The 21,057-nt window shown below is 43.9% G+C and overlaps 1 long non-coding RNA gene across 1 annotated transcript in view; it reads left to right on the forward strand.

The window, feature by feature from the left end:
• The window catches only part of LOC310842158, a 405,803-nt gene that overhangs the window by 19,253 nt on the left and 365,493 nt on the right, over nt 1-21,057 (forward strand). The window lies entirely within an intron of this gene.

The following is a 21,057-nucleotide window of genomic DNA, read 5'->3' on the forward strand; positions in this document are numbered from 1 at the left end:
CGATTCAACTTATGAAAAATGTGATGTTTCATTTGATTCCAAATTGCACGCATTGCATCATGCGCATGAGATTTCCGTTAGGCAGAAACGCAAGGTGGCTGGGATGGCTTCAAAAGAGGACTGGGCAAACCCACAGAGGAGAAGGCTACCAGTTGTCAAGGCGTCAGGGAATCCGATCCCACCCCCCACCCCCAGCGGTAGGCTGCCAGGAATAGATAAAACAAGGAAAGTTCTTACCCATGTCTTTTATTCTATATTCACAGAGAGAGGCTTTGGAAATGCAGTCTCTTGGAGTAATGGTGTTGCTACGAGTAAATGAGGGGTGCGGTGGAGATCCCACCGCCTTTCCTCCCACTTCCTCATTCATTAACAGCACCACCCAACTTACAGTGGCCGCTTAGGGCCATTTGTCTCTGAGTCCTTTGCTCTCCAGTGTGGTGTAGTGGTTAAGAGCGGTGGACTCGTAATCTGGTGAACCAGGTTCGATTCCCAACTCCTCCACATGCAGCTGCTGGGTGACCTTGGGCCAGTCACACTTCTCTGAAGTCTCTCAGCCCCACTCACCTCACAGAGTGTTTGTTGTGGGGGAGAAAGGGAAAGGAGAATGTTAGCCGCTTTGAGACTCCTTCGGGTTATAAAGTGGGATATCAAATCCAAACTCCTCTTCTTCTTCCTACTTTCAATGCTCACTGGGTTCTGGGAGATGGTGGGTCTGGAATGCTTTCTAGTGATGACTCCTCCTGCTGCTTTCCCATTATTTCCCCACTTTGCTCTTCATCTGCCTCTGAGTTGTGACCTCCTGCAAACCATTGTTGCAAATCTATACTGTCTTCCTCTTCTCTGGAAGTTTCAGGCTTGGGAGGCGGTCTCTGCCACTCCTTCTCTGTCCAGTCCCTGACACTATTACTGTCTGCCTCTAAGGTTGCAGGCAATAACGTGTCTGAATATCACTTTCTGGAAGCAGGGGTGAATGAAGGTGTTGTGACACCTGGGGCGGGGTGTCACTACGTACGACACATGAGGGGTTGCTTGGATGAATCAGGCCACCTTTCCATTGTCTTGGGACCTCACATTCTGCTCTGAGTGGAGATGACAAGGACTGAACCTGAAACTTTCTTTATGCAACACATGGTGGTATAGCCCATAGTGGTACAGCCCTGCCTTGAGTTCATGGGCCTCCAGTGTGAAATATAGCTTCATAAGCAAAGATAGAAATTGCGATGTACTCCGCAGCTGATAATCAGGCCAATTTCCACCTCCAAGAGAATTGGAGTATTAAATTTACTTTCAAGGACTGACATTGGGGTCACATTAGCATTTGCACTCCGGTCATTGTAACATTTCCAGACCATTAACATTATTCCAGTACTCTATTGTTGGGAATTAAACATTTATGAGATATTTAGCAAGAGTCTGTCTGAAAGAAGGAGAGGCCAGGAGGTACCGCGAGGTACAATTGTAATACTTATACTTAGATCTAAGGAAGATATCATTCATGAAACATTCTCTTTTGCCATGGAAATGTGTGTGCGGAAGCTATACAGGTGTTAGGTGTTAGGTGTTAACATCCTTGTTGTGAAATTTGACCAGTCTAATGCAGGGATTCTAAATTGGCATTGAAATTACAAGTGGATGTGGCGGTCCCTCCTCTAGCTAGTGAAGATGTTTGAGGCCTTGGGGGCTCGGTATGTCCCAATGTCTTCCTAAAATAAAACCCAAAGTGAATCTGCAGGTTCATAAAAATGCATTAAGAGCACTGCTGGATCTGAACAAAGGCCCGTCTAGTCTATGGTCCAGAAACCCATAAGAAAGACATGGATACAAAGCTACTCTCCCTCTCCCAGCAACATGTTTTCAGAGGAATGCTGTCTTTGAACCTGAAAAAGTAGCAGTTGATAGCTGTATCCCTATGAGTGTATCTATTTTAAGGCCATCCAAGTTTGCGGCCATCACTACATCCTGTCGTACTGAGTTCCATAGAGTACTATGTGCTTTCTTTTGTATGTCTTGAATTTTCCAACATTCACCTTGATTGGATAACCCTGGGCTCTACTCACAAGAAAGGGAGACAATTTTACACACCTCTATCATTTCCTTTTCCCAGTAGTGATGTATGGAAGTGAGAGCTGGACCATAAAGAAGGCTGATCGCCGAAGAATTGATGCTTTTGAATTATGGTGCTGGAGGAGACTCTTGAAAGTCCCATGGACTGCAAGAAGATCCAACCTATCCATTCTTAAGGAAATCAGCCCTGAGTGCTCACTGGAAGGACAGATCCTGAAGCTGAGGCTCCAATACTTTGGCCACCTCATGAGAAGAGAAGACTCCCTGGAAAAGACCCTGATGTTGGGAAAGATGGAGGGCACAAGGAGAAGGGAACAACAGAGGACGAGATGGTTGGATAGTGTTCTCGAAGCTACCAGCATGAGTTTGACCAAACTGTGGGAGGCAGTGGAAGGCAGGAGTGCCTGGCGTGCTCTGGTCCAGGGGGTCACAAAGAGTCGGACACGACTAAATGACTAAACAACAACAACATTTCCTAGCTTACACACATTTTTTTAAAAAAAACTAATGTTGAAGAAGGTGCCAGATTAGGGAAGGAAGTCTTTATTTGCTGGAACAGGACCAAAAGGCAACACTATAACATGTCTGAATGAGACTTCCTGTAAACTGGAAGCAGAAAACTAAAACACCATCTGGAGCAAAAGTATAACACATGCACAGTTTTGATTCAAAGCTTACCACTTTGTAGCAGCCAATGATCTTTTGTTGAAATGATTTCCAGGCCATGACTAAGGAACCAACAAGTTGGGAGATGGGAAACCTTGTGGTTTTGTGGGTAATGGTTTTAGCATTTCAATGGCATATGGTGGAGAGGTGCCCCTAGGAAAGCAAGCGATAAAACATCTTCCTAGTGGTAAAATATTATCTGGTTTTAGAATGGCCCTGCCCACCCAAGCTGGCTATTGGGCCCTTGTGGACAGGACAGGCTGTAAAGGGCTTCCTGTCTGGGCCTTATTCTTTTCTTCTTTGGCGATCACTCATAGCAGAATAAGATTGTCTTCCATAAACACGGTTTTAACAGTGAGTCCATAAGTGACTGTGGAGGCCAATTCTGGACCCACACGTCCTTCCATAGTGGGGACATAGGTTTCCGGGTGGGAGTTGATCACGGTGTGGATTTGTCAAGTGTACCTTCCTCTTAGCACGTTTCTCCCTTGCATCCTGAGTTTGAGTGTCTTCAAAGCCCATGATACCTTTGGTAAAGGCTGTTCCCCAGTTGGAGCACTCGCAAGCCAGTGTTTCCCAATTGTCAGTTTTTATACAGTGGTGCCTCGGGTTAAGTACTTAATTTGTTCCGTAGGTCCGTTCTTAACCTAAAACTGTGCTTAACCTGAAGCACCACTTTAGCTAATGGAGTCTCCCACTGCCGCTGCACCGCCGCTGCGCAATTTCTGTTCTCATCCTGAAGCAAAGTTCTTAACCCAAGGTACTATTTCTGGGTTAGCGGAGTATGTAACCTGAAGCGTATGTAATCCGAGGTACCACTGTATTTGCCTTGTGAGATTCTTTAAACCTCTTTGTTGACCACCAACATTATGCTTTGCATTTTCAAGTCTGGAATAGAGTAGTTGCTTTGGAAGACAATAATCAGACAATGAAGAATCAATGCTTCGACACTGGTGATATTTGCTTATTCCAGTACACTGGCATTAATTTGCCTGTCAAGTGATGCATAAAATTTTTCAGAGACGCCATTGATGGAATCTTTCAAGGTCTTCCTGACTCTAGAGTTTGTCCCTTGGTCTGGTTCTTCTCATCACCACTTTGAAGAATGGGTGTAGCTCAGTGACAGAACATCTGCCTTGCATGAAGCAGGTCCAAGGTTGAATCTCCAAGTAGGGCTAGGAGAGTCCCCTGCCTAGGACCCTGGGGCTCTGCTGACAGTCAATGTAGATAGATCTGAACTAGTAGACCAGGGGTCGGCAAACTAAGGCCCTCGGGCTGGATCAGGCCCAATTGCCATCAGGATCCGGCCTGCGGACTGTCCGTGGATTGGCATGGGGATTCTGTTCATTCGGGCTGCACCATTTTCCCCCATGCGCCATTCTATTTGCCCCCTTCTCCCTCACACACACCATGGAGGTGCCTCCTCCCTCCTTCCTGGCTTCTCCCAGCCCTGCCTAAAGAAGGAAGGGGGCTGGGCTAAGCTGGCTGAGTGCCATTTTAAGCAGCCCCTCTCTGGAGCCAGCCCTTTTGTGCCTCTCATCTTCCCTCCTCCTCCGCTGCCCTGGTGTTCCTGTGGGCCAGAAAGTAGAACGGATGAGCTCGCTCTGGCTACTCACCAGAAGCAGCAGCAGTGGTGTTGGCGGTGGTGGCAGCCCCAGGGAAGGTAAGCACTTGGGCTGGGGCTGGAGGGTGGGGAGGAGGACTACTTGCCCCCCTCGCCTCTTCTTCCACCCCCACCCCCCGATGCGGCTTCTCCAGCCTGCCACAAGGTCTGAGGGACAGTGGAGCGGCTCACAGTTAAACAAATTGGCCGAACCCTGCAGTAGACAGCACAGTGGTGCCTGGGGTTAAGTACTTAATTTGTTCCGGAGGTCCATTCTTAACCTAAAACTGTTCTTAACCTGAAGCACCACTTTAGCTAAAGGGGCCTCCTGCTGCCGCCGTGCCGCCGGAGCCCGATTTCTGTTCTTATCCTGAAGCAAATTTCTTAACCTGAAGCACTATTTCTGGGTTAGCAGAGTGTGTAAACTGAAGAGTATGTAACCTGAAGCGTTAGCAGAGTGTGTAAACTGAAGAGTATGTAACCTGAAGCGTATGTAACCTGAGGTACCACTGTACTGAACTAGTGAGGTGGCCGGACTATAAGGTCACTTCCTATGTTGCAAAAACTACAGATGGAAACTTGTTCCAAACTTTTCATCAATACAGGGGTGCAACGATTTTATTTACTGTTTTTTCCTTGTAGTGCTGCATTGCTACACACTATAATAGAATTATGCAGCAATTTGACCTGTTGAGCTTGATCTTGAAGCCTTTCCTTGCTTCCTTCCAACCCCTATCAGCCATTCTGTCACAGGATCTGGATAAAGATATCTGCTTCTTGACCAAGTTCTTGATCCGTGTCCGAAAGCATTCACTTAACTCAGAGCTCTGCTTCCCCCGAGGGTCAAAGTTCAAGTTTTCTTCTGTGTGAACCAGCAGGAAGTATCTCAAATCAAGCCACACACTCAGATCAACTGGGCTTATGGAAGGAATTTTGTTGGCTATTTTACACAGTGGGAAGATAAATGAACTACCCATCCGAGCTAAGATCACTTGGAACCTGCAGTGAGTGTACTTTATAAGGCTTTCTTGAAGTGCAGAGCTCTGACACATGAGGAGAAATTTGATAGCTCCAGTAATCACCAGGTCTATGACAATCTCCTGCACAATTGAGGCTCCTCACATGAAGAAGGGAAAATTAATCAGGAATCGTTTATCTTACTTTTTAAAGCAGAGATACGGAGCCTATGGGCCTACAACAATTGTTGGACCCCAACTCCCATCATCCATGTTGAGAGACTGCAGAGATAAGATAGGCCAAATATTCAAGAACTCTAATATGCACTTGTTTGAAGCCTGCCTCAAAGTTGCATGCCACCTTGGCAATATTCAGAAAAAAAATGTGCTTTCTGTCCATTTCAATGTGAACTGTCATGATCTGCAGCTCCTGGATTAAAGTGTGGATTAGGAATTAGGATTTGTCAGTTTCAGCTCTTTCGGTTTCTGGTTTTTCTAATGTTAAATTTATTTTTCCACTTTTCTGCAGAAATTTGCATTTTTGAAAAATAAAATTAAAGCAGAGGCTCACATTGGACAGTCATCTCTTGTGGCTGCTTTAGCTCTCTATTATCCTAGGTATCCTCCCAATTAAGAATTTTTATTCTCTCAGTTCCCCGTTTTTCCAGTCTTAAATTCAGTTCTCTACATTTTGCAGCAATTAGTGATTTTTAAAAAAGTCACACTTCTCTTAATTTTATGATGGCGTTCTCAGCTCCAAAAATGTGTTTGAAATATATATTTCAGGACAAAGTATATTTAGAAACATGTTCATTGAGATAATGTGTGTGTGCGTGTGTGTGATGAGATATGCATTTAAATTAAATAAAATTTAAATGCAAAATTTCATACGTATTTTTCTAATGTCATATTAATGCAGAAAAGGGACAGAACAGATTTATGAATCAACACATCTGAAATAAACAAGGACCAGATGCACAATGACTATATTAGATGTCTTGCCTGTATAATATATGTCAGTAGATTAAAGCTTCTACTGATCTGTGCATTTTATTTTGAATAATTTTACGAATTTGGATGTAATTGTTTTTCTTGTAACTCACCTTGTGGTTTTTTATGATGAAGATATATATGGAAGCTTTTCATTTTTCACCCAAGTTGCAACCATGTTGTCTTGAGTTTTTCCCTTATAGCATTCAGAGGAGAAAAAGAAATCATTTGAAATAGTTAATCCAGTGCATCTCCTTACAAACTGGTGCTAGCACGCAGCTCGCTTTGCCCAGGGCAAACTGTCTTGCTTTGTAATAAGCAAGGAGTCTGGGCAGAGGGAAGAGAATGACTGAAAGAGCCTATAATTTCCTTTTTCTTGTCCTTGGAGGCATTGATCTCCACTGAAGAATGGTTCTGTCTTATGCATCAGATACCTCAATTAGAACAGCATCATGCCTGCCTAGGAGCAACATTTCATTTGGTCTGAATTAGGGCTGTGTCAATGTTCACCCATTTTTGATGTTCGAGAAGAAAGTGCTGCTTTTGAGGCAACTGGTTTCCAGGGAGGGGGTGGCCGTAATGTTGAGAGATGTAGGAGGTGTTGTTTTTTAGCTTATTAATTACTGTTGTTTTCTCTCTGCTGCAGCTGCTTTGGTATCATTGATGTTCTTCAGAGTTCAACAGACAATCAGGGATTGCATAATGTCTGGGATGATGTCACAATGCCAGTCATATCTGGTTTCATGAGAGCATCGCTGAGAGCAAGTGGTACCCATGAAGGGAACGGGCGATGCAACCTGAACTAGTCAAATAGGTGATCTCAAGCAATCACAACATAATACATGGGATGTCAATACACTTGTAGTCTGTAAGATACGACAACATGCCGGTGTCATTGAAAGAAGGCAAGACAGCCTTCAGAAAGTATAGACAGATCTCATTCTCAATGGGCAGACACATTTGCCCCTTTAAAATGCAATCTCTGAAAAGTAACAGAAAAGGGGGTGTATTTTTTATGCTACTGAAAATGTTTGTGGGAAGCATTTCACTTTTAGTTTATCCCTACTCGGAAAACAAGATATGTCCTAAGTATAGTTGGCATTTCCTTCAAGATTAGCATAACTATCATTTAAATTATGCTTGACCCTCTATAGGGATTTCTGTTGTTGTTGTTGTTAATCATGTCATGTTTGCTGGAAGGAGGGTGTGGGAAATTGCAGTCAAACATAATTATGCATGAGTGCTAGTTAGTGCATGATGGGGTTAAGACAAGTGAGCTGCATTCCTAGACTTGGCCTTCTCCGATGAGAGAGGAAGTGAAACCTTCTATTTTCTTTCCCCACTCTGCACCATGTAACTGACCAAGAAAGACATGACTAATCAAGCACCAAGCTCACAGCATGTATCTGAAGCTATTTTTCTGTATTCTCTACCCAATAATATTCTGCCTGTGTTCTCCTTGATACTGCTTGGATAAATGCTTAAATCTGACCTTTGGGACGTTTTGTAAGTAAAGCATTTTAAACTTACTTAACAGTGTGCGGTCTGTTCATTTCAAGAGGGGTAGCAAGAAAGGAGCACTGTTTTCAAGCGGACTAAATGGAATAAAACAATCTAAGAACCTATATTCATAATATTATATTACTGCTTGACTTGTGAGTTTAAACTCTGCTTTGTTTGGTTGTAGAGTGAGTTTAGCCCTCTTTTTAGAATCCAGGCACCCAGCCAATTCTTCACTGGATTTGGTTTTACATGTGTTGGTTTTAACCTCTGATTTTGTAAAGTACATTATGTAAATCACCTTGAGGCCATTTGTATAAGGCAATCAATAAGACTAATAAATTAGGAGTAATAGTGTTTACTATATCACTTAACAACTCTAACAACTTCCGTAGAATTTCCCTGCTGAGCACCATGGGGAAAGCCTTTGCTCGCTTAAGTCTCGACATATTACAGCCACTTGCTGACAGGGTCAACATGGTTTTAGAGCTCAGAGGTCAACAGTTGACATGATTTTCTCACTGTGTCAGCTGCAGGAGAAATGCCAAGGGCAGAGACGTGAGCAACTTACACCCTCCAGAAGCAATGCCTCAATGCCTTTTACATGCGCTGTGTCAGGAAGATTTTGGGCAGGACAGTGTTTCAAACAAAGATGGGCTCTCCCAAGCTCCCCATTCCCAGTATGCTCGCACTCCTGTCTCAGCAACGTCTACGCTGAATTGGTCATGTCCACAGAACAGAAGATGGCAGGATCAACAAGGATGTCTTCCGGCACCAGGACCATTGGTAGACCAACTCTGTGTTACGAAGATGTCTTAAAATGTGAAATGAAGGCAGGCAACATTGACCCTGCTGTATGGGAATAATAATAATAATAATAATAATAATAATAATAATAATAATAATAATAATAATAATAATATATCTATATCCCGCCCTCCCCAGCCGAAGCCAGGCTCAGAGCGGCTAACAGTAAAATGATACAACATTCTAAAATCATTTCATTATAAAATCAGTTCAAATCAGGATAATGGCAACCATTGGGCTAGAGTTCTGTGAAGAATTGCCAAAGGAGGGGTCAGGCTGTGCCTTGGCCAAAGGCCTGGTGGAACAACTCTGTCTTGCAGGCCCTGCAGAAAGATGTCAAGTCCTGCAGGGCCCTAGTCTCCTGCGACAGAGCATTCCACCAGATTGGAGCCAGTGCCGTAAAAGCCCTGGCTCTGGTTGATGCCAGCCTAACCTCCCTGTGGCCTGGGACCTCCAAGATGTTTTTATTTGAAGACTGTAAGGTCCTCCGTGGGACATACCAGGAGAGGCGGTCCCGTAGGTATGAGGGTCCTAGGCCTTATGCAGACGACCGCAGCACCTGGAGACAAACAGTCAGGTTGTGCACCAACAGCAGTATCCAGAAAAAGAATGACCGCTGGGAAGAGGGTAGAAAGGAGAGGTGTTGTGGTGCATCTATATCAGCACAAAGGGATGCCTTCATCTGCCCCAGCAGCAACAAAACAGCTCTCTACAGCCATAGCAGGCATTGTAGCTCACCAACTGTTTGACTTCACCCCCAAAGGTTCCCTCTTCCATTGCCTCCCAAGACAGATGGAAGCCAGCCATATCGCTTACTACATAAAACGTCTCAAAGTGTAAACAACAAATGCAAAGATTGCAGGCAACGTCAAAATAATGCAACATTATTTACTTATTTTCTAAAGGTGCTCATCCTGCAATACCATTAAAGGGCAGGTCCTGCCCCACCTTATTATATGCCCTAGGACCCTCGAACCTCCTGGTATGTCCCATGGAGGACCTTACGGTCTTCAAACAAAAATACCTTGGAGGTCCCGGTCCACAGTGAGGTTAGGCTGGCCTCAACCAGAGCCACTTTCCTGACAGTAAGAGCTGTTCGACAGTGGAATTTGCTGCCAAAGAGTGTGGTGGAGTCTCCTTCTTTGAAGGTCTTTAAGCAGAGGCTTGACAACCATATGCCAGGAGTGCTCTGATGGTGTTTCCTGCTTGGCAGGGGGTTGGACTCAATGGCCCTTGTGGTCTCTTCCAACTCTATGATTCTATGATTCTATGATTCAGGGCTTTTTCAGGCATGGCCCCGATCTGGTGGAACACTCTGTCACAAGAGACTAGGGCCCTGCGGGACTTGACATCTTTCCGCAGGGCCTGCAAGACAGAGCTGTTCCACCAGGCCTTTGGCCAAGGCGCAGTCTGACCCCCTCCTTTGCTAATCCTTATAGAACTCTAGCCCAATGCTTGCCATTAATTTGATTCCGAACTGATTTTAGAATGTATTTCAATTAATTGGCTGTGATTTTATGTAAACTGTGCTGCTTTTCCTGTTGTTAGCTGCTCTGAGCCCGGCTTTGGCTGGGGAGGGCGGGATATAAATAAAATTATTATTATTATTATTATTTTATTTTATTTTATTTTATTTTATTTTATTTATTTATTTATTTATTTATTTATTTATTTATTTATTTATTTATTTATTTATTATTAAAAAGATGAACACCAAAGCAGGCAAGGGTACAGTATATCATTCCAACAATAAACATACATACAATTTTCTTTCTTTACCAACAAACTAGAACAATAATTGTAAAAGTGAAATCTCACTCCATACCTATTCTGACCTATGAAACAATTACCAAAATGAAGGGAAGGGTGTATTCCTAAGCAGAGGGGACTGGAAACTCCCTGCTTCTATAACATAGTTGTTGTTTTTAATTTGAGTATATAGTACTTTTATTTCTGGTAGCTTTTGTGTTTTTGGAACAATGGTTCCCTCATTCATCCTATAAGTTTGCACGGCTTCCCCCAAGAAACGGCAACTAAACCTGCTAAGTCTGCACTGAACAATGTCTCCTGATTTTTTCTGCTCAGAACATGAGATTAGACACAAGAAACGATGAGACACAGAGGGGGAAGGAGTGAATCACAGGTAGGAAAGCAGTAATAACCTGATAGGCAGCCACACAGCAGAAAAAAAGGGGGGGAGGACTGCAACATAATAGCAGAGGGAAAGCTGAACATGACTCAGCTAAAGTGAGCTGGAGTTCAGATGGGCAGGCTTATTCTAAGACGAGGAAACAGAACATTCACAGCAGGGCTTGATGGAAACACTCTCTAGCCAAGGCACTTGAAATGTGAGTCAGGACTTCCCATAGAGACAAAGTCAGCTCATTTTTGACCCTCATCATACCAAATTCATATATAACCACACCACTCAGGCAAACTATGAATCAGCTTGTTGAATGACAAGCCATAGGGTCAATGCACTCCGGCTAGGACTGAATGTACAGTTTCAGGAAAGAGGGTGGCAGTCATGGTTCTCAGCACCGAGGCAGCTCTGAATCTTCATTCTTCTGTGGCGCTTGAAAACGACTCCTGCTCTTCCCCCCCACACCGCACAAAAAAAGCACAAGATGACAGAGATCTTAAAATAATATCGCTGCATTTTCCTTTTTCATACAATGGCTCTCACAGATTTGCTTCTCATCACTTCACAGTTCGGCTCCCATTCTTGGAGGAAAGGGATTAAGAAGCTTGATCCAGGGTAGATAACCACAATGGGGGCGACTGATACGATTTTGCAATGGGGGATGCTTGAGGAATTTTGATGTTTGCCAAGTCCCATATGGCCCTGATCTGCGCCTCTCATATTAATGTGAGCAGTGGAATGAGCCTAGCTACTAAAATTCATACTTCTTCACATAGTTCACAGCAGTATAAATTGAGTGGCATTTGCTAGACTCCAATTCCCATCAGCCCCAGCCAAATATGGCCAATGATCAGGTGGTGGGAGGTTCTTGTTGTTTTCTTCTATACACAGTGGTACATCGGGTTAAAGACGCTTCAGGTTAAAGACTCCGCTAACCCAGAAATAGTACCTTGGTTTAAGAACTTTGCTTCAGGATGAGAACAGAAATTGCACGGCAGCAGCGGGAGGTCCCATTAGCTAAAGTGGTACCTCAGGTTAAGAACAGTTTCAGGTTAAGAACGGACCTCCAGAACGGATTAACTTCTTAACCTGAGGTACCACTGTATTTTAAAAGTTTGTCTTTTTAGTATGCACTTGGACACCTCTTAAGATAGCATAACAAAATTTGGCATTGCGGTTCCTGAGATCAAGGGGCAGGTTTTCATCTATGTTTCATCTATCTGGAAACCAAGCCTTATGAGGAACAGTTGATGGAGTTGGGCATGTTTAGCCTGGAAAAGATGAGACAGAGAGGAGGTGTGATAGCCATCTTCAAATATCTTAAGGGCTGTCACGTGGAAGGTGGAGCAAGCTTCTTTTCTCTGGCTCCAGAGGGTAGGAAGTGAAGCAATGGATTCAAATTACAAGAAAGGAGAGTCCAATTCAACATTAGGAAGCACTTCCTGATGGTAAGAGCTGTTTGACAGTGGAACAGGCTACCTTGGAAGATGGTGGGGAGTCCTTCCTTGGAGGATTTTAAAGCCATCTGCCAGGGATTCTTTAGTTGCAATTGTTGCCTTGCACTGGGTTGGACAAAATGGCTCTTGGGGTCTCTTCCAACTCTAGATGTTATTATTTTTAATAGCATTTTGATGATTGCTGCTTCGGGCTACTTGAGGAGTAAGGAGAGAATACAGGCGCTTCAGCCTGCGCATTTTTGGGTTATGGATGCGCCGAAACCTGGAAGTACCGGAATGGGTTACTTCCAGGTTTCAGCACTCGCACATGCACAGAAACACTAAATTGCACTTTACACATGCACAGAAGCGCTGAATCACGACCCGAGCGTGTGCAGGCATGGCGCTGTGGGTTGCGAACGTGCTTCCCACATGGATGATGTTTGCAACCCAAGCGTCCACTGTATTATTATTATTAGTAGTAGTAGTAGTAGTGGTGGTGGTGGTGGTGGTGTTTATACCCTGCCCATCTGTCTGGATTTCCCCAGCCACTCTGGGCGGCATCCAACAAAAGATAAAAAATACATTAAAACACCAGTCATTAAAAACTTCCCTAAACAGAGATGCCTTCAGATGTCTTCTAAACATCAGATAGTTGTTTATTTCTTTGACATCTGATGGGAGGACGTTCCACAGGGCAGCCACCACTACCAAGAAAGCCCTCTGTCTGGTTCCCTGTAACCTCACTTCTCGCATTGAGGGAACCGCCAGAAGGCCCTCAGCACTGGACCTCAGTGTCCGGGCAGAACGATGGGGGTGGAGACACTTCTTCAGGTATACTGGGCCGAGGCGGTTTAAGTATTTAAAGGTCAGCACCAACACTTTGAATTGTGCTCGGAAATGTACTGGGAGCTAATGGAGATCTTTCAGAACTAGTGTTATATGGTCTCACTGGCCACTCCCAGTCACCAGTCCAGCTGCCGCATTCTGGATTAATTGCAGTTTCTGAGTCACCTTCAAAGGTAGCCCCACATAGAGTGCATTGCAGTAGTCCAAGCGGGAGATAACGAGACCATGCACCACTCTAGCGAGACAATCTGTGGGCAGGTAGGGTCTCAGCCTGTGTACCAGATGGAGCTGGTAGACAGCTGCCCTGGACACAGAATTGACCTGCGGCTCCATGGACAGCTGTGAGTCCAAAATGACTCCCAGGCTGTGCAACTGGTCCTTCAGGGGTACAGTTACCCCATTCAGGACCAGGGAAACAACAACTGTTGCAGCTTTTTTCACATCTGTAACGTGCTGATTTCCCCTGCCAAGGCAAGACCAAGAGGCTGCTTGTGCACGTTAACTATTGTTCCACAGTTTTGCCTGATTTTGCCGGATAGAAAAACACTGGGAAAATTTGTCCCAAATTCGCGTTGCACTCCAATGATTTTTGCTAATGAGACACTACTGGGGAAGGCGTGGAGAGAAAAACCTATCCTTTTCATACCTTGCATGAACAGGCAGAACTACTTAATGCACCGCGGAGCCAGAGCAGTGTTTAAAATAACAGCACCTGTCATCTGGCTGGGATGACTGTACAATTTAGCAAAACTCTCTCACTACTATGCAGGCAAGGTTTACAAAGTCCTTCCAACCCTCTGCCATTCCTCCCTTTAGAATATTCTGGAAACGTTGCACCTGCTGAAGCCCTTAAGGAGACAAAGGAATCTTTAAAAAGATTGTAGTGAAAAATGTCTCTGTTTGTGTGTGTGTGTGTGAATTGCAGGGAAATATCACAGCTAATGTATAAATGTATAAATGATTCATATAAGCATGAACAATGTGTGTTAAATCACTTTTGCCTGCTGTGTGGAAAATGGGATGGGGCAACTCCTCTATGAGGAAAGGTTACAAGATCTAGAGTTTTTTAGAAGAAAAAAGAGGAGCAAAAGGAAACATGATACAGGTGTATAAAATTAGGCATGGTGCCGAGAAATTGGACAAAGATAGGTTTTTCTCCCTCTCTCATAACACTAGAACTTCATGGACATGAATCTGAATGCTGAGAGATTCCGGACAGACAAAACAAAGTTCTTCTTTGCAAAGTGCAGAGTTAAACAATGGCATTTGATCCCCCAACTTGGAAGGTTTTAAAACAGGATTAGACAAATTAGTGGAGGAAAAGGCTATTGTGATCAGAGGTTTGGTAATGCTGTGCCATGGATTTCCACTAGAGTGCTGGGCTGGAGGCTCACTCTTTTTGGCCATAGGTACAGGGGACGCTAGCCAGGGGACGCGGGTGGCGCTGTGGGTTAAACCACGGAGCCTAGGACTTGCTGATCAGAAGGTCAGCAGTTCAAATCCCCATGACGGGATGAGCTCCCATTGCTCGGTCCCTGCTCCTGCCAACCTAGCAGTTTGAAATCATATCAAAGTGCAAGTAGATAAACAGGTACCGCTCCAGCGGGAAGGTAAACAGCGTTTCCGTGCACTGCTCTGCTTCGCTAGAAGCAGCGTAGTCATGCTGGCCACATGACCCGGAAGCTGTACGCCGGCTCCCTCGGCCAATAAAGCGAGATGAGCGCCGCAACCCCAGAGTCGGCCACGGCTGGACCTAATGGTCAGGGGCCCCTTTACCTTTACCTTACAACTAGCCAGAACAGGGTGGAGACAGCACTTTGGTAGGGAAAGTTGAGAACTTGAGTTCCTGGCGTTCTGCTGGATAGGAGGATAGCCTCTGAGCTGTGTGTGAGCTGTGTGTGCAAAATTTGCCCTGAGGAAACCCATCCAGAACAGCCAGAGAAAGAAGTCTCTGAACTTCGATCGAAAGACAGTGGTTAGTGTATTTTGAGAGTGCACAGACAAGCAAGACCTGGGAAGCTGAAGTTGAGAAAGAAGTAGAGTTGTGAGGGAACTCTCTACTTGGGTCTCGATTTGGATTGTTCTTCTGAAGAGAGAAGAATAATCCCAAACCAGTCAGAGAGAGATGTGGTGATCCCCTGGTCTGGTAGATCAGTAGAGGAGCCTCAGGAGTGAGATGTATAGAAAGTTGAGAAGCTGAAAGTACCACCTTGTTTCACAACCAGAGTTTTAAGACTTAAGCTGTAGCACCTCTGCAACTAGTTTAAGGAACTGAAGTGAAAATCAGCTGTGCATTTACCATCTTGTTTAGAAGCCTGTGGCATACAGACATCTTCATATATTTATCACCCAACACATCTTTTTCTTTTTTCTTTTTACAAATTTTGCTCTTATGAAGCTGCAGGTTATTACAATAATCCTGTCAATGTTTTTACCTGTTTGCAATTTATCTGTAAATATTCAATAAACCATTTCCATTCTTTTATAAAAAGTTAACTTGATTTCTTATTCTTCCAGTAAGTTTCACCATTTCTGCATATTCCATAAGTTTTTGTATCCGTTCTTCCTTTGCTGAGACTTCTGCTTCTTTCCATTTTGGGGTGAGTAGAATTCTTGCTGCTGTAGTTGCATACAAAAATAAATTCCTATACAATTTAGGTAAGTTCTGTCCCTATATTTCCCAAAAGAAAAGCTTCTGGTTTGCTTGTTTGTTTTACAAAGGTTATTTTAAACATTCTTTTCAATTCATTATATATCATTCCCCAGTAAGCCTTACTACAAGACCACCACATATGATAAAAAGATTCTTTCTCTTTACATTTCCAACACGTGTTTGATTTAAATTTATACATTTTTGCCAGTTTACTTGGTGCTAGATACTTACGATATATCATTTTCATATCATTTTCTCTTAAACCACAACATGCTTTATATTTTATATCCCTATTCCACAACTGTTCCCATATATTTTTCCTTGGTTAACTTTCCTACGTCTCCAAGTGCCAGAGGTTTCTTTAAAGCAAACAAATAATAATAATTAGCCAGTAGGAAGAGGGGGCATGCCTCAGCTATCAACAGCTACCACCCACAATGGCTATGTTCTGCCTCCACTGTCAGAGACAGTATGCGCCTGAATCAGTGCAGGATTTATGTATAAGCTAAACAAGCTATAAAGGTAAAGGGACCCCTGACCGTTAGGTCCAGTCGTGGATGACTCTGGGGTTGCGGCGCTCATCTTGCTCTACAGGCCGAAGGAGCCGACGTTTGTCCACAGACAGTTTTTCCAGGTCATGCGGCCAGCATGACTAAGCCGCTTCTGGCGAACCAGAGCAGCGCACGAAAATGCCGTTTACCTCCCCGCCGGAGCAGTACCTATTTATCTACTTGTACTTTGATGTGCTTTCGAACTGCTAGGTTGGCAGGAGCAGGGACCGAACAACGGGAGCTCATTCCATCGCGGGGATTCGAACTGATAAACTTCTGATCGGCAAGTCCTAGGCTCTGTGGTTTAACCCACAGCGCCACAAGCTATACCTTATCCCCCCAAAAAAAATTAAAGGTGGGAAAAAACCCTGGATGTACATTTCCAAAATATAAGATAAAAACAAATAAATAAAACCTAAATGCGGAAACAGTGTTTTGTGTTATGCAGGCTCCTATGATGTAAGTCATGGCCCCCACCTGCTAGCCTGCTCCCTAAAATATCACTGGTTTGCTCATTTCTATATATAGGGTGCCTATATTCTGCATGGACTGGTTGCAGGGCAACATGTAGAATGCAGCTGCAGACTGCAGTGCAGCACAGTTGAATGTAGGTCAAGCTGTTGTACCTGTTGTGGTTCGAGGACCCGACCCCCGCAATGTGAAATGAATACGCAAGGACACGTCATATATATTAAAGAGTGCTTGTTTACTGATGATCAGGCAGCATAGATGATCCCTGTTAGAATTCCTGTTCCATGATTGCAGTCATGGGATTGCTGTCTATCACATGACGGTATATGTTTTGACTCTACAGAGTGGGAAGTGACGGAAACAGGATGTTTGTGTTACTGTGTTCCGTGAGGTGGGACTATTGTCCTTTGTTTGTTTGTTTGTTTTCTTTTTGCTGTCTGATGCTAGAGAGAGAGGGAGCCATGTTGGAGTGCTCCGTGTGTGTTTATATGTAAATAAAGTAGATTAGCCAAAATGCTGAGTTGCTGAGTTCTGTTACACATGATGCACAAACTCTGCGGATCCCTAAGTGTGTCGGTGTCGGTTGGCATCAGTCGCTGTGATGTTCAGGCTGAAGAAAGCTTTTGAAGCTCCCAAACAAAAGACCAGGAGGGAGAGAACATGCCAGTCAGGCATGTGTCTCTGCCAGGATCCTACTCAAGTGTAGGCTGAACTCCTGACAATGCCTACTGATTGAGTCCATGTAATACATAATTTATTTATTTTGATCCCATTATGGCTTTAGATACCTATTAGTGTCATGAGACAAAGGTTCCTGAGAGCAGAAGAAGAAGAAGAAGAAGAGTTTGGATTTGATATCCCGCCTTTCACTCCCTTTAAGGAGTCTCAAAGCGGCTAACATTCTCCTTTCCCTTCCTCCCCCACAACAAACACTCTGTGAGGTGAGTGGGGCTGAGAGACTTCAAAGAAGTGTGACTGGCCCAAGGTCACCCAGCAGCTGCATGTGGAGGAGCGGAGACGCGAACCCGGTTCCCCAGATTACGAGACTACCGCTCTTAACCACTACGCCACACTGCAGCAGTAAGGCCGACAAGGCCTACACAATCATTCAAGCCTAAGCCTGCTAAGTGCTAACTGTTAACAGCAAACTGCTAAGTCACTGTGACTTGTGACTTATGACTCATCTTGGGTGATGACTCATTTTCCCTATAAGAGTAGCCAGCCCCCGTGTGTGTGCTGTGTTGTTGCAGAGTGGCTCCCAGACTCCAGTTAATCAGTACAGTCGTACCTCCTTTTGCATCCGCCCCGTTTAGGGTCCATTTCATCCAACGTCCGCGGCAAACCCGGAAGTACCAGAATGGGTTACTTCCAGGTTTGCTGCTCACCCACGCGCAGATGCGGTAAATTGCGCTTCATGCATGGACAGAGCAGTGCTTTCTTGAGCGTCCCTTTCGTTGAGCGTCCGGGGCTCTGGAACGGATCCCGGACGCAAAGGGACATACAACTGTAACTATGACTGTACCTCTGTGAAGAGTCAGATAGCTGCTATAAGAACTCTGTGTATGCTCTTTAACTATGCTGTTTATGAACAACTTTATTTTCCTCAAGTAAAAGTTTTATTCTGCTTATGAAGAAGACTCTGCTTTGATTCATTTACAGGTGCACAACAGTTAGGTCCATAAATTACCATATAGCATATGTTGTTTTGTTGTTTAGTTGTTTAGTCGTGTCCAACTCTTCATGACTCCATGAACCAGAGCACGCCAGGCCCTCCTGTCTTCCACTGCCTCCTGCAGTTTGGTCAAACTCATGTTGGCAGCTTCAAGAACACTGTCCAACCATCTCGTCCTCTGTCGTCCCCTTCTCCTTGTGCCCTCCATCTTTCCCAACATCAGGGTCTTTTCCAGGGAGTCTTCTCTTCTCATGAGGTGGTCAAAATATTGGAGCCTCAGCTTCAGGATCTGTCCTTCCAGTGAGCACTCAGAGCTGATTGCAACACAAAAAACCAGCGGCAATTTTTTGTAGATGAAGGACAGCTGGACATATAAAGGGCCCCATTCAGAAGCTTAGGGCCTCAGTTTATAGATGTTCATAGATTCATGGGATCATAGAATTGTGGAGGTGGAAGGGACTCCGAGGGTCATGTAGTCCAAGGAAGGAATCTCAATGGAAATCCTCCATAACAGATGACCATCCCAACTCACATAAGGTTTTTTTGCTGTTGTTGCATTTTAGCAATTAGTGAACTTCTTTTGGCCCCGCTGAAGTTTGACCATAGTGTGCTGCTCTGCCAGGAAGAAAATCTTCCATCAGTAATTTCCTGATGCCAGTCCATATGAATTTTCAGGGCTCTTCCGTGCATATATTTCTCATTGCCTCTGATTATTATTCTTTAGATAATAGAACTTTATAGAGAAGGATAGTGAAATTTCCTGAGACTGCTTCGCAAGTATTCTGCTGAGGTAGAAAGTAAAATTACAGTCTTCTCTTTCTTTGCCAAAGACATTCAAATTTCTTCTCTTTTTTAAAAAATTTTTTAATACAAATCCTCCCGTCCCTCCATTTTTGGAAACATGCCATCATTTCAAGCGCTTCTAGTATCCAGTGAGAAAATGATACCATTATATGACAAAAGTGAGTAGTAATTTGCAATGCTGGAGACTGAGGGCTGATTGGTAGGTTGAATTTAGAGGTGTGCAAATTGGAGAGCTTTTCATGAATCAATAGGCAAAGATAAAAAGCACAACTTTTTTTAAAAAAACGGTAATTAAAAATGCCAACTATAAACAAAGCAAATCGACAAACAGTAAAAAAACAAAACAAACAACAACATTAAGAAATTCACATAAGTCTAGTAGTGCCAGATTTCAAAAAGCAAAATTCCTGACACCCACAAAGTTGAGCTGTTTTTGGGAACAAACCCAAATTGTTGAGCTATTTTTTTGGGGGGGGGACCTAACCCTAAAATAGTGGTTTTAAGCATTTTGAGCTGGTTCCACTGCTCTTCTCATCGTCTTGCCATACACCTGGGTTTTCCCTGACATTTTGCCAATTTAGAAAAATCCCCCCGCACGCCATTTTTACACCCAACAACCAAGACATGTCGGGAATTTTCCTGATATATGGCAAGCTTATATACACCATGAGGGAAAAAAGATGGGGAAGGATTCAGCTAACTATGTCCATGAGCTGAAGTCCAAACAAGGACATCTGCTAGCAGAATATTGTGTTCATTCTGCAACCTTGGAAATTCACGGGGGGGGGGGGGGAGGAAAAAACCCAGAACAAGACATGGATATTAGGAGGCCTGTATTACCCTCACAGAGCTACAATTCCCAGAGTGGCAATCCCTCTTTTTTCTTTCTTTTTCTTTTATTTTGACAAAGCAAGCAATCCCTCTTCCCAGAGGACTCTAGAAATTGTAGCTCTATGGGAGGAAAGTGGGGTCTCCTAACAAATCTCAGCACACTTAACATGCTACAGTTCCCATAATTCTTTGAGGGAAGCCATGACTGTTTGAAGTGGTATTGTCATGCTTTGAATGGGAGACTGACTCCAGCTACGAAAGCTGAGACTGCTGAAGAGACTCTTGGGCTGTGAAATTTTGATGGGTTATTTTGCTGCTGTTACTGATATTAATTTCTGTCTCTTCATTTTCAGAGCTTATGGTTTATGATTAAAAAAACACTTTTATATGTAATTATTGTTTATGGTTGCTTTTGTAATCATGCAAATCCTTTCTTGTTGTAAGCCTCCTTGAGCGTGATTTAAAATTTGGAAAGGTGGTATCCAAATAAAATGGTGAGGATAATGAAAAGTATGGTGCAAATGTGGTCCATTCCAGGTATTCTGGGACATTGTGGGGAATTTAAAATGGCAGCCGGTTATTGATGCCACCCATTGGGAGCCCAACGATGTACAGTGGTACCTCAGGTTAAGAACTTAATTCGTTCTGGAGGTCTGTTCTTAACCTGAAACTGTTCTTAACCTGAAGCACCACTTTAGCTAATGGGGCCTCCTGCTGCCACTGCGCCGCCACTGCACGATTTCTGTTCTCATCCTGAAGCAAAGTTCTTAACGCAAGGTAATATTTCTGGGTTAATGGAGTCTGTAATCTGAAGCGTATGTAACCTGAAGCATATGTAACCCGAGGTACCACTGTATAAGTGGAGTTTGTCCTCGCAACTTCAACAGCATCAGAGCCCAGTTCCAAGAATAAGGGATGGGATCGATGGAGTTTCCTATTCTGGTCAGCCCATGAGCTGTGTTTGTGCACTGAATTGCAGCCACTTTATAATGATCCAATTATTAGAGTCCCCAAATTCTCTCAGAATTCAGAGAGCCCTGAAGCTCTCCGCATAATAATAT

Source organism: Podarcis gaigeae, assembly GCF_964106915.1.
Source record: "Podarcis gaigeae genome assembly, chromosome: 3".
NCBI lineage: Eukaryota > Metazoa > Chordata > Lepidosauria > Squamata > Lacertidae > Podarcis > Podarcis gaigeae.